Source organism: Microtus pennsylvanicus, chromosome 13 (genome assembly GCF_037038515.1).
Source record: "Microtus pennsylvanicus isolate mMicPen1 chromosome 13, mMicPen1.hap1, whole genome shotgun sequence".
Classification (NCBI taxonomy): domain Eukaryota; kingdom Metazoa; phylum Chordata; class Mammalia; order Rodentia; family Cricetidae; genus Microtus; species Microtus pennsylvanicus.
Genome location: NC_134591.1, coordinates 55663351 through 55676139, shown reverse-complemented (window position 1 = coordinate 55676139; position 12789 = coordinate 55663351). Strand labels below are relative to the sequence as shown.

The following is a 12789-nucleotide window of genomic DNA, read 5'->3' as shown; positions in this document are numbered from 1 at the left end:
AGGCATGAGCTACTTAGTCCAGTTTGTGAGCTTTCTTGTAACGTAGGGCACTGATACCCCAACTCATGGATAAAGAAATTCAGGCTCCCAGGGTAACTTACTGGCAGAGAAGCCTGAAACCTCTTGACTCCAAAACTCCTGGACCTTTCCCTTCATCCATATTTTCTTTCTTTTTCTTGTTTTCCCATTTTTATGTATTTATTTTATATGTATGGGTATTCTGTCTGCATGCGTGTCTGTGTAGTATGTCTGGTGCCTATGGCAGACAGAAAAGGATATTAGACCCTCTGGAACTGGAGTTATGGATGGTTGTAAGCCACCATGTGAGTGCTGGGATTCGAACCCAGGTCCTCCGCTCCTAGCTGCTAAGCCACCTCTCCAGCCCCTTCCTCCGTGTTTCCTAAGCACCACACATTACAGAAATGCGCATCTTCGCGTATTCCACCTTATCTCCCTCCTCTGGCTGCCCAGACAGACGCAGACCCAACTTTGGGATTTCTAAATGGAAGCTGATCTTCTGGTCGTCACCCTGGGTCAGGGTTGAAAATTAGCAACACCACCATTGCTACCACAGGAACACCAAGTAGACATAAGTGCCCCCGCGAGAACAGGATTTGCCTCTCTCTCAGAACAGGATGGATCAAGCCAAGCTCACCTTCTCTTCGTTACCTAGCTCAGGGAAGTTGCTGGGCTAATGTCCTTTGAACAACTCTTCATTGATGGAAGACATCTTGGTCATCTGCTCATGTCGTTCCTTAACTGCAGCCACACGAGTAGGTTTCAAATAGCTGAATTAGTTTTTTCATGCAGCTGGTCCCACCCATTCATCAGTACCAGGCGAGTCCCTCCCGGGGCTGAGGCCAGCCTTCATGTGGCCAGGGAGCCAAGCAGTCTGGGCAGGGTGTACCCACTTGCCGCCCAGCTGGGCCTAGTGGGAGGCTTTTGGTGGCGTTGCTAGGCAACCTGGGTAATTGATGAGGCCAGGGATTGGGGTTCTGAGAGCCACACAGATTAACAGCCTCCTTCATCACACTGCAAGGCATCATTATGCCTTGGTTCAGAGCCTGCAGAGATCTCTCTGCGGTCATGGCCTGAAAGGATGCTTTTTTAGCTACAGAAATTAAGAACTGGTCTTTCAGTATTATAGGTTTGTGGCTGTGGCTGTTTTCTTTTAGCTCCATCTATGAGCACACAACTTGAAATAAACAGGCAAAAGATTTAAAAGACAAAAATTGCCTTCACAAACCCCCATCACTAAAAGTTTTCCTTCTGGAAGCAAAGCCCACTGGCCCTCCCGAGCGAGGGCAAATAAGGTAGGGAGTTCTGCATCCCCAGGACTCTCCATGGCTCACTGTGCATTCAACACTCCTTCCTTGGACTCCACGGGCCTGGCTGTGGTTCAGGCTTGGAGGAACCAGAGCTGGGGTGGTGTGCACAATAGTATGTTCATATTCCCAGAGCTTGGGTGGTGTGCACAATAGTATGTTCATATTCCCAGAGCTTGGGTGGTGTGCACAATAGTATCTTCATATTCCCAGAGCTGGGGTGGTGTGCACAATAGTATGTTCGTATTCCCAGACCTTGGGTGGTGTGCACAATAGTATGTTCATATTCCCAGAGCTTGGGCGGTGTGCACAATAGTATGTTCGTATTCCCAGAGCTGGGGTGGTGTGCACAATAGTATGTTCATATTCCCAGAGCTTGGGTGGTGTGCACAATAGTATGTTTGTATTCCCAGAGCTTGGGTGGTGTGCACAATAGTATCTTCATATTCCCAGAGCTTGTGTGGTGTGCACAATAGTATGTTCGTATTCCCAGAGCTTGGGTGGTGTGCACAATAGTATGTTCGTATTACTTCCATTCAAAGACTATCATAATTCCTCCCACGTCCAGTCGTCAGAGTCCCTCCTGCTTGCGCTATTTTGGGAGACACTCCTATCCTAAGCTGTTGTTCCTATTTACAGATGAAGCAAAGGGGACACCAAAGCTTGCATTCCAGATGACAGCAGAGTCAGTTCCCTGGGGCCCACAGCTGTATCACATTGCTCCTCCCAGAGCTACTGAATCCATCAGGAGGTGCACGCACCCCAGAAAATAGTAATAACAGTGCTGAGCTGCTTGTGGGCAATTCGCACTGTGATCTCAGTACCCACGAGGTCAGGTCGGCCAGGCCTGCATAATGAGTTCCAGCTCAGCTAGGCCAACATAGGGAATTTGTCTCAGAAAAAAAGGGGAGGAGAGGGAGAGGCTATGGAGCTAATTCAGCAGTCAAGAGGCCCAGCTTACAGATTTCCTTCCTTCCTTCCTTCCTTCCTTCCTTCCTCCCTCCCTCCCTCCCTCCCTCCCTCCCTCCCTCCCTCCCTCCCTTCCATTCTTTTTGAGACAGGGTTTCTCTGTGTAGTCTTGGCTGTCCTGGAACTTGCTCTGTAGACCAGGCTGACCTTGAACTCAGAGATTCAGCCTGCCTCGGCCTCCCAAGTGCTGGGATTAAAGGCATGCGCCACCACTGCCGGATCACAGATTTTTTTTTTTTTTTGATTTTTCGAGACAGGGTTTCTCCATAGCTTTTGGTTCCTGTCCTGGAACTAGCTCTTGTAGACCAGGCTGGCCTCGAACTCACAGAGATCTGCCTGCCTCTGCCTCCCGAGTGCTGGGATTAAAGGCATGTGCCACCACCACCTGGCTCGGATCACAGATTTTTAACAAAAGCAATGATTTTTATTTCTTCAAGTACTGACATGGTGTCAGGGTTTCTTTAGTCTGTGCTCTGGAATGCTAGCTTGGTCAAATTTCTTAAATACTGTACCAGCTTCCCGGGAATCATTCTGGACTATCTTTCTCAGTGTACATGGGGAAGTATTGAAAGCTCAGTTATAATCAATAAGGATGAAGTATTGAAGATAATACAAGGTCCAGGATGGAGTCCTCTGTCCTCTACAGCAGTGGGCACCTTTAGGAAATATTTATTTTGGAGCTCAGTAGTTAAGAGCATTTGTTGCTTTCTCAGAAGACCCAAGTTTGTTTCCCAGCACCCACATGGTCGCTGACAGTCATCCATAACTTTAATTCAAGGGGCTCTGATGCCTTCATCTGATCTCTGGGAGCACCTGGCACTCATGTGCAGGCAAAACACCCAAACACACAAAATTAATTAATCTAGAAAATTATTTATTTTATTTCATGTGTATATAGGTGTGCCTGAATGTATATACATATTATGCCACATGTGTGCGGGGGTCTGTGGAGGTCAGAGGGAGTGTCAGATGCATTGAATCTGGAGTTATAGATAGTTGTGAGCACAACGTGAGTGCTGGGAACCAAACCTGGATCTTCCCCTATGTAGCCAAGGATGACTTTGAACTCAAATTCTGATCCTCCTCCTCTCTCCACCTCCTGAATGTTGGCTTGCACCACCACACCTATTGAAATGACTTTCATTTATTTAAGTATCTTTTTGTCTTTAGTTTGGTTTTTTTTTTCTTTTTTCTTTTTTTTTTGGTTTTTTTCGAGACAGGATTTCTCTGTGGCTTTGGAGCCTGTCCTGGAACTAGCTCTGTAGACCAGGCTGGTCTCGAACTCACAGAGATCCACCTGCCTCTGCCTCCCGAGTGCTGGGATTAAAGGCGTGCGCCACCACCGCCCTGCCTTTAGTTTGGTTTTTGAGACTGGATCTCTCTACTTAGCCTTGCCTGGCCTGGATCCGTGTAAACCAGGCTAGCCACAAACTCAACAGAGATCCTCCTGCCTCTGCTGGGATTAATGGCGTTCTCACCCATTTGTGAAATGTCTTTTAAATAGGGCCCATCGCAATAAACATATGTCCCAGTGTGCACAGGACTAGGGATTCCTCAGGCTGTGTCTGTCAGTGCTAAAACTGGAGCCATTGTGGACAAACCTAGAATGCTTGTCCGCCCTTCCCTGGAATATCTTTCTCAGACTAATTGAAAGAGGGGAAGTGTTGATGGGCTGTCCTATGCCTAGGGCCATGGCTCCTAATCCTACCTTCACATCAGAATTATCTAAGGTCTTCTTTGTCTGGGTTCACCTCTGCTCAGTGGAAATCTTTGGGGACAGGATCACACGGGATTTATTTTTTTTTACAGTCCCACAATGTAGCCCCAGCTAGCCTAGAATGGAATGCTGATCACCCACACAGTTTATTTTTATTAACTGTGTGGTTAGGGGCAGATTTGTGCACAGGAGTGTAGGCTCCTAGGCGGCCAGATGCACAGAATCCCCTGGAGGTAGAATTGCCGGAGGTTGTGAGGTTCCTGGTGCAGGGTCTGGGAACTGAATTCATTTGGTGTGTAGCTCTGCTTCTGGCTAACTGTTCTTATGACCTGAAGTATGTCAACCTAGGACATGGAATTTTGTGCTTAAAAGCTCACCCCGAGAGAGAGACTTAGCGCTACACTGGAATCCCGAACACCCAGTGTAGTCGTCAGCCAACTAATAAAGACCCCTGTCCAAGCAGTCTTCTCCCCACAGCAAAACCAGGGGGTGGGAGGAGAGATAGAGCCATGGCAGCAGCTCCTGCCTAGAGGTTTGTTTTCAAGGCTGAGAAAGTAGCTCAAAGCGTATAAAGTACTCCCTGGCTGAATCAGGCACAGGCATGATGATACACACCTGTGATCCCAGCGCTCAGGGGCTCAGGAGGCAGCAGCAAGCAGACTTCTGTAGGCCTGGTAGAGACCGGCAGACAGACAAGGACACAGAGACAGAGAGACAGACAGACAAAGAGGAGGGGGAGAGGAGAAGGAAAGGGGAGAGAGAAGGGAAAACACAGAGGGGGGATGGGGAGATGGAAACAGAATGAGAGAAGAGGAGAGGGGGAAGAGATGGAAAGCTGGCATATCTTTTTAACCACTCTCCCTGTGTATTCTTATGTACACCATTCTCCAGTGACCACCAAAGCATATGTTAAGTGTGTGCTTGTGTGCTTTAGCCAGCAGTCCCTATATGCCTGCTAAGTGTTAGGCTCTAGAAAGACATAGAAGAAGAAAGAAAAGAAAGCAAAACAAACAACAAAAATGGTCTACTCCTCTACTATTCAGAGGGAAATAAAAAGTCCTAAGAATTGCTGCAACCCAGCAGTATACTGTGGCATAGACGAAAAGTGCGCCAGCACCGGCACAGCGGGACCACTGTTCAGTCTCCAGTGCGCCAGCACCGGCACAGCGGGACCACTGTTCAGTCTCCAGTGCGCCAGCACCGGCACAGCGGGACCACTGTTAAGTCTCCAGTGCGCCAGCACCGGCACAGCGGGACCACTGTTAAGTCTCCAGTGCGCCAGCACCGGCACAGCGGGACCACTGTTCAGTCTCCAGTGGGCCAGCACCGGCACAGCGGGACCACTGTTCAGTCTCCAGTGCGCCAGCACCGGCACAGCGGGACCACTGTTCAGTCTCCAGTGCGCCAGCACCGGCACAGCGGGACCACTGTTCAGTCTCCAGTGCGCCAGCACCAGCACAGCGGGACCACTGTTCAGTCTCCAGTGCGCCAGCACCAGCACAGCGGGACCACTGTTAAGTCTCCAGTGCGCCAGCACCGGCACAGCGGGACCACTGTTCAGTCTCCAGTGCGCCAGCACCGGCAGTGGGACCACTGTTCAGTCTCCAGTGGGCCAGCACCGGCACAGCGGGATCACTATTCGATTTCCAGAGCCCATTGCAGCAGACTGAAGGTGAGCACACTGGTTGCCGTTCCTCCCACTAAAAGATGGAACTGGTTTCCTCTCTTCTTAAGTCATGGGGCCAACCCTATGACTGGTTTTAGCCAATACCACGTGGCAGAAGCAGCACTGGGGACTGTCCAAAGCCAGGCTTTGAGAGATATGTGCTTTGACTACTCTTAGGCCAACCACCAGGCTCTGCAGAAGCCCACATTACCAGCACGGAGGCTAAGGCAGTATAGAAGAGCAACAAGACACCAGACCAATAATGACACCTTCTCGGACTTCTTGGACAACTGGATGTCATCAGTTGACAGCAAAGGGAATAGAAAAAGTGTTCAACCTCCCCAAATTCCTGACCCACTGAGTCGGGACAAAATAAAATAGTGGCTGTGTTCAGACACTTATTCGGAGTTACTTGAGACAGCATTAGCTAGCAACATGCAGAGCTAGATGCCAAGAGGCCACCTCACTGTGTCTTCCCACTGACAATGGTCATCTCTGTCCCCTTCTATACAGTAGATTACAGATGACTCAGCTAACGCAGGCTCCAGAATTAGCCTCCGCCTCCATCCCTATTTCCGCCTGCTTTTTTAAATGAACCGCACTCTCGAGTGTATTGACTAGCTCAAAAGCCATGGCAAAGCTGGGGTGTAGCTCCCCTGGTAGAGCAATTGCCTCAAGGCACAAGGCCCTCCGTTCCATCTCCAGCACCCCAAAGAAGAAGGGGAAACAAAACCAAAGCTGTTTCTGTTGTCCTCAGGATAAATAAAGCAGATGCACGACCTAGCTCCTGCCTTTTTACAGAATCCAGTGTCCCTCGCTCTCTCCCAACAATGTGTTGCAGCCATGGGGACCTCTTTCTGCCTCTGAAATTCATCAGACACTCTCCTGCCTCAGAGTCATTGCACTTTCTGTTCCTTCTAACCAGCCCCAAAACCCCAACACAGCAACGCCCCCTATGGGGCTGGCACCTCCCTAGGAAGTCTTCTCTGCCTATGCCTTCCTCCACGCCAATACTCTAGCACATTTTCCTGCTTCCTTGCTCCAAACACTTACCATACCTAAAAATATCTAGCTTATTTACTGTCTGTCTACTAGGTACAGGAAGGTCAGGATTGTTCGTTTTCCATTCTATCTACACTCCAGCATCTTACCCTAGTGAAAAACCCTCAGTGAGCCCTGAATGGACCACAAAGTAAATGAAGAAGAAGAGAGGCAATAGAGTGAGAAAACCCTGGTCCTGCTCCAGAGTATCCCCTGCTTGCCTGTGGAAAAGTCATCTCCCCTAACACAAGCCAGAAGTCCATCTTCACCAAGCAAAGCCTGTGTATGCTGTCTGCCCATCATTTTGCCCCATAGGAACTTTGAAATGCCATAGCCCTTTCTCGTACTTCTCCTGGAAGGGTTTTAGAGATCAACCCCAGGATCTCACAGGTGCTAAAGAAGTACTTTACCACTGAGCTGGATCCCTGACTCTTTTAACGTTTTTGAGACAGAGTCTCATGAAGTTGCCCAGGCTGGCCATGAAAGCTTCAGTCTCCTAAGAAGCTGAGATCATAACTCTGTACCATCAAACTTCATTTTTGTTTTGTGGTTCTGAGAAAAGGTAAGCTTGCCACCCAAGGTCTTCTACGGCTTTGTGGCCAAGGCTGGCCTTGAACTCCTATCTCTACCTCCCAAGTAGGCTCCTCCCAGTTGTAATTTTACAATATATAAATAAAGTCCAACAGACCTTAGAATTAACAGACTGATAAGCTGACTAAGAATACAAATTCCAAAGGGCCTGAATACAAACTTTGATTTGAGCAATGTACTGAAACTTTTTCTTTCTTTCTTTCTTAAGTTGTGGAAATGGAACCCAGGACTTTCAAACAGTAGGCAAGTGCTGTATCACAGAGCTACTACCTACAGCCTGTATTAAACCTCTTGGTGGCCCAGGAACTTCATCTGTGAAAGGATGGTGTGAGGGTTTATACTGTCAACTTGAATCACCAAAGATAAACCTCTGGCCTGCCTGTGAGAGACTCTCTTGTTTAGTTCCTTGAGATAGGAAATCCCACCCTAACTTTGTGGCACCATTCCTTTGGCTGGGGTCCCAGACTGGATAACAAAAGAAAAAGTGCAGCTTATATAGGCCAGGCTGGCCTCAACCTCCTTATGATGACCTTGAACTTCCAATCCTCCTGTGTCTACCCTCCCACCCCCCAAATGCTGGGATTACACCTGCACCGCCATGCCCAGTTTATGCAGTGCTGGGGATTGAACTCGGCTTTCATGTCTATGCTATGACTACCAAGCCAGCACCCTGCCAATACATCTCCATGCCCTCAGTTCTGCTTCGTCGGTTCTTGTTGTCTTTCCAAAGACGGGTCACTGCGCTGTCTGTCCTCAGTCTTTCTGTGGCACAATAGTCAGAAGGCTAATTGGAAAGCTGGGTGTGTTAGGGCATGTCTGTGATCTCAGTGCTCCAGAACCTGAGGCAGGAAGTGTTAGAATTCAAGGCCTTGTCTCATAAAAATAGAACCAGCCAGTTGTGGTATCACATACTGGTAGGATGTGCTGGAGAGGAAGAGGCAGGAGAATCATAATTTTGAGGCCAGCCTGAGCGACACATTGAGGCTGGAGAGATAGCCCAGCTGTTAAGAGTACATACTGTTCTTCCAAAGGATCCACATGGTGGCTCAGAACCATCTGTAACTCCAGGTCCAGGGGTCCAACACCTCCTTCTGACCTCTATGGGCAGCATGCATACACATGGTGCACATACATACATGCAGGCAAAACACTCTTATAAATAAATAAATCGAAAGAAAGAAAGAAAGAAAGAAAGAAAGAAAGAAAGAAAAGAAACTAGAAAAGTTTATAAAGATAACCAGAGATTGCTTTGTTCCTGAGAAAGAAAAAAGGAGATTTGGTGACTAGAGGGGAGGGACTATGCCTTACTATAGATTCAATAGTACTGATTTTACTCAAATCTACTCATCAAAACTAATTATGAGCCAGATACACAATCAGGAACAGCAAGTGACAGAGACATTGCAGCTACTCATCAATGAGACTCTGGCTAGCCAGGGAGCCCCAGGATCCTCCTGTCTCCATCCCCTAGAGCTGTGAGTTGGGATTGGGATGATGTGATACCACACACAGCTTTTACAAGAGTCTGAAAGATCAATCTTAGGTCCTCCTACTTAAGCAACCTGCACTTTACCTACTGACCGCCCCGCCAACCTCTCAGCCTCATGTACCCGAGGCTATGGCCTCAAACAGTTTGTAACTGAGGCTATGGCCTTGGATTTGTCCTCTGTACCCACCTCCTGAGTGTTAGGATTATTGGCAGCCATCTCTGCTCGTGGTTTACACATGAATAGAGCCCAGGGCCTTGTGCATGCTAAGCAAGCACTCTACCAACTGAGGTATATCTCCAGCCAACCTCAATTCTTGCTATCCCCCCCCACACACACACCCTGTACTGTGGCCATACTGAGCCTGAGCAGGTTGGGTTCCTGCTCTCTGGAGGTCTCCTCCTGAGCTCTGCCCTCTGTTGGAACATCTTCCCTCCCTGCAGTCCCAATTTGAGTCCCTTTCCACCTCCTCGACAAAGCCTTGCCACACACACACACACACACACACACATATATGTATATATATATACACCTCTAGCATTGTAGAGGCGTGAGTTCTACGCCACAGCAGGGAACGCAGCAGATGCGGCAGAAGTGAGTGCCCCTGGAAGGCCCCTCACTAACCTCTGCTTGTGTCTGGGATGGTTTCTTTGTGTCGTAACTGCTTCTTTAACAGACTATGGGCATCCTGAGTGTAAGGCTTCCGTTTTAGCCACTGTGAATGCGTCACTAGCTATCGGTCAGCTTCATTTGTTCACAAAGGACTCACCGAGCATTCTTATAGCAAGAACATGGAAGGCGCCCTGCCTGTGTGACTGATAGAGACACCATCCTTGCCCCTTGGGTTGCCTAGGTTGCTTCGGCTTTGTTCACTTAAGACAAGGTCTTGCTGTGTAGCCCTAGCTGGCCTGGTACTTGCTATGTAGCCCAAGGTGGCCTCAGACTCGCCCAAAAACACATGCTGCCACTGCCCAGTGTAAGGACTACGGGCACGAATCATCATGCCAAGCTAATTACTGCCCTTTTGGAACCTTTAGTTCTCCCGGGACAGATGAAGCACATGAATGAATGAATCAATGAATGAATGAATGAATGAACCAACCAACTAACTACAGGAGTGTCTCCTCCCACCCGGATAAAACAGCCCTGAACAAGAGAAGTGAAAAGGCTGGTGTTTCTGTAGTTAGGGAATGAGGACACGCCCCCTCCACCACACACACACACACACACACACACACACACACACACCCCGCTTCCTGCCCTTTATACAGAGACTTTGAAAGACAACAAGGAGTTGAGCAGACAGCTTGGAGTCTGATCTCCAAATCTGAATTCTAGATCCATTACTCATTAGCCATGTGGTCTTAGGTAAACCCTCAGGGGATGAGAGTAATATTGCATGGTTACGATCTAATGCGATAATGTCTTTTTGTTTGGTTGGTTGGTATCTGAGGCAAGGTCTCTGTGTAGCCCAGGCTGGCTTTGAACTCAGCCTCCTGAGTGTTGAGATGGTAGAGGTGCAGAAGCCCAAGATAAAGCGCTTCAGTGGGTGAGTGCTTAGGCTCAGCTGGGGCTGAGGGACTAAACACAATTACCACCTGTTGGGGAAGGTGCGTCACTTTCTTTAGTGGTCTGCCACAGACAATTTGTCTCTTTGACACTAAATAACCCCCATTCCCACTCCACAAATTAGCTCTAATTAAACTCAGTGGCCACACACTTGAAGTAGAAAGGAGATTTATTGAGGGTACCAGTGAGAGAGAAGGGGATGAGGGAGGAGGAACGGTAAGGGTACCAGTGGGGGAGAGGGGGATGAGGGAGGGGAGTGGTGAGGGTACCAGTGGGGGAGAGGGGTATGAGGGAGGGGAATGGGGATAAGGGGGATGGGGATTAGGGAGGGGAATGGGGATGTGAAAATGACTACAATTCATTTTATGAATGTACAAAATTATCAAATAATTTTTTAATGGGGAGGATACATGAGGAAGGCAGAGGCAGGAGGGTCTCTGAGAATTCAAGGCCAGTCTAGTCTACGTAGTGAGTCCAGTCCCACTACATAATGAGACCTGTCTCAAAAAAAAAAAAAGAGGAACAAAATAGATTTAAAAAAAATATGGAAGGGAAACAATGTCTTTTGCGGGTCCCAAGGCAGGAAGACAGCATAAGAGTCAGGCCCTAGCTATGGCCCAGTGTTTAGACCTTCACCCAGAAGTTGGTCTCCCTGCGCCCTCACACCTTCTGGCTTCCAGCCCCTAGAGCACCTGCCTCCACTGCTCAGTTCAGTTTACAGGCCACCTGAGTTCTGTTGAGGCCCGGGTTTGTCTTCTATATCTTTACAAGCCTGTAGCCAGTTAGGGAGGGAGTGGCTGAAAGAGGGACAAAGAAAGAGAAAGTGTAGCTGTTTATCCAGGCCCCACTGTGAGCCAGTCACCCGGCCTGTCCTTGATTCAGCTAGTTCCTTATCATCTTTCAAAGCAAACAAACAAATCGAAAACCCAGTGAGGAAGCTGAGGCCCAGGAAGTAAACAGAAGATGTGGGGTAGGAATCCAGGCCTCTCTGGTTCTCCAGCATAATTTCCCACCACGCCTGCCTACCAGTTTGAAGATGCGTGGGGATAAATTTCAATTTTCCTGTTCACAGGAGGAGAAATGGGATGCTCCTCTCCCCAGACAAGTGAAGTGCACACTCAACTAATGAGTAAACAAATGAACAGTAGTAAATGATTTGAGTGAGTGAAATCCCTCTGGTGCCTTGTACCAGGAAGGAAGAAACAGTCCACAGGAACGCCTTGCTGGAAGTGGTGAGACTGTCTTGCCTGGCAAGCCCTCAGGGCAGGGGCAGGGGCTGGGGAAGCACGGGGTAAAATCCCTGCTCAGGTGGAAATAGAGACAATACCTGTGTGTGTGGTTGCAGGAGGAGCTAAGCAGTAGGACACTTATTTGGCATGATATAGTACACACACACACACACACACACACACCAGCATGCCTCCAGCCAAAAATAAAAATAAACCCTGGGAGTCCGAGGATGCTGCTACAGAGAAAGTAAAAGTGATCGACAGGGTTTGAAAAGTCAGTGAGGGAGCAGGATTGAACTCCCTGGTCTCCTCCCCAACCATTTCCTAAGAGTTCCAAAGTGCTGTCAACTTTGAAAAGGAAAAGTTTCAGAGCGCTAAGCGGCCACTCTAGGTTCTTCCCGAAGGTAGATTCTGGAAGCAGCACCGTTCCTTCCCCTCATCGGTTGGCAACCAGCTTTACTGCGCTGCCTGGAATTCCTGCCATTCGCCTCCAGTTTCAGTACTTGGCCTCCCAGCGCCAGCCCCAACCCCTGCACCTTACCTGGGGAGGCCGAGGCACAGCGGTCCCACCCTGCAGTCCGATCTTGCTCTTCAAGCAGCAAACGGAGCAGCCTGCTGGCTCGAGCTGCAGCCTACTAGGCTCTCCACCCGCCTTCCCTGAACTAAAATCGTCCAGACAGGTTCCTAAGGGGGAGGGTGCCAAAGGAAATTCCCTCTCTGCCTAGTGGCCTGGCCTAGGCTGGGCCAGCCCTGCTAGGCAGTCTCTCCTGGGCTGGCCCTGGATGAATGAGTTCGGGCCTCCTCCTACTTGGGTTTGTGCCAGGGAGCCAGTGACAGCCGCCCTGTTCTTTCTCCTGGGCGCTGCTATCCATGCCTCCTCCAGGTCCTGCCTTCTTTTCTGTGACTGAGAGGGCCTTCTGCTCTCTGTGCTCCAGGAAAGGCCTGCGCTGCAAGGCCTCAGTTACTCTGCGTGGAGTGTCCTGGACTCACACTCCGGTGTGACCCAAGCCTGGTATTCCACAAAAGGCTCTGGACAGTTTGGTCACAAGGCTCCTAGATTCTGCCCACAGACTGGATGTGCCTTGGCTCTGGCACAAGAGGCTTGCCAATCTCTGATTAACCAATCAAAGTATCTGGAGGATGGCTGGCCTTGTGCCAGGTCCTGCGAGTGGGGAAGTAGGTTAACCTGGTGCCT

General features: G+C 49.2%; 1 protein-coding gene across 3 annotated transcripts in view; it reads right to left on the bottom strand.

Annotated features, from left to right (window-relative positions):
* Rhbdl2 (rhomboid like 2) overlaps positions 1-12262 on the bottom strand; it is a 46066-nt gene extending 33804 nt beyond the window's left edge. For 2 of the 3 annotated variants that reach the window (XM_075945489.1, XM_075945491.1), the window contains exon 1: positions 12136-12262. The gene's annotated coding sequence lies outside the window, so the exon portion shown is untranslated. Of the gene's footprint in view, positions 1-655; positions 749-12135 lie in introns of those variants that run through there. The other variant, XM_075945490.1, reaches the window with a different exon arrangement.
* Between the last annotated feature and the right edge of the window lie 527 nt (positions 12263-12789).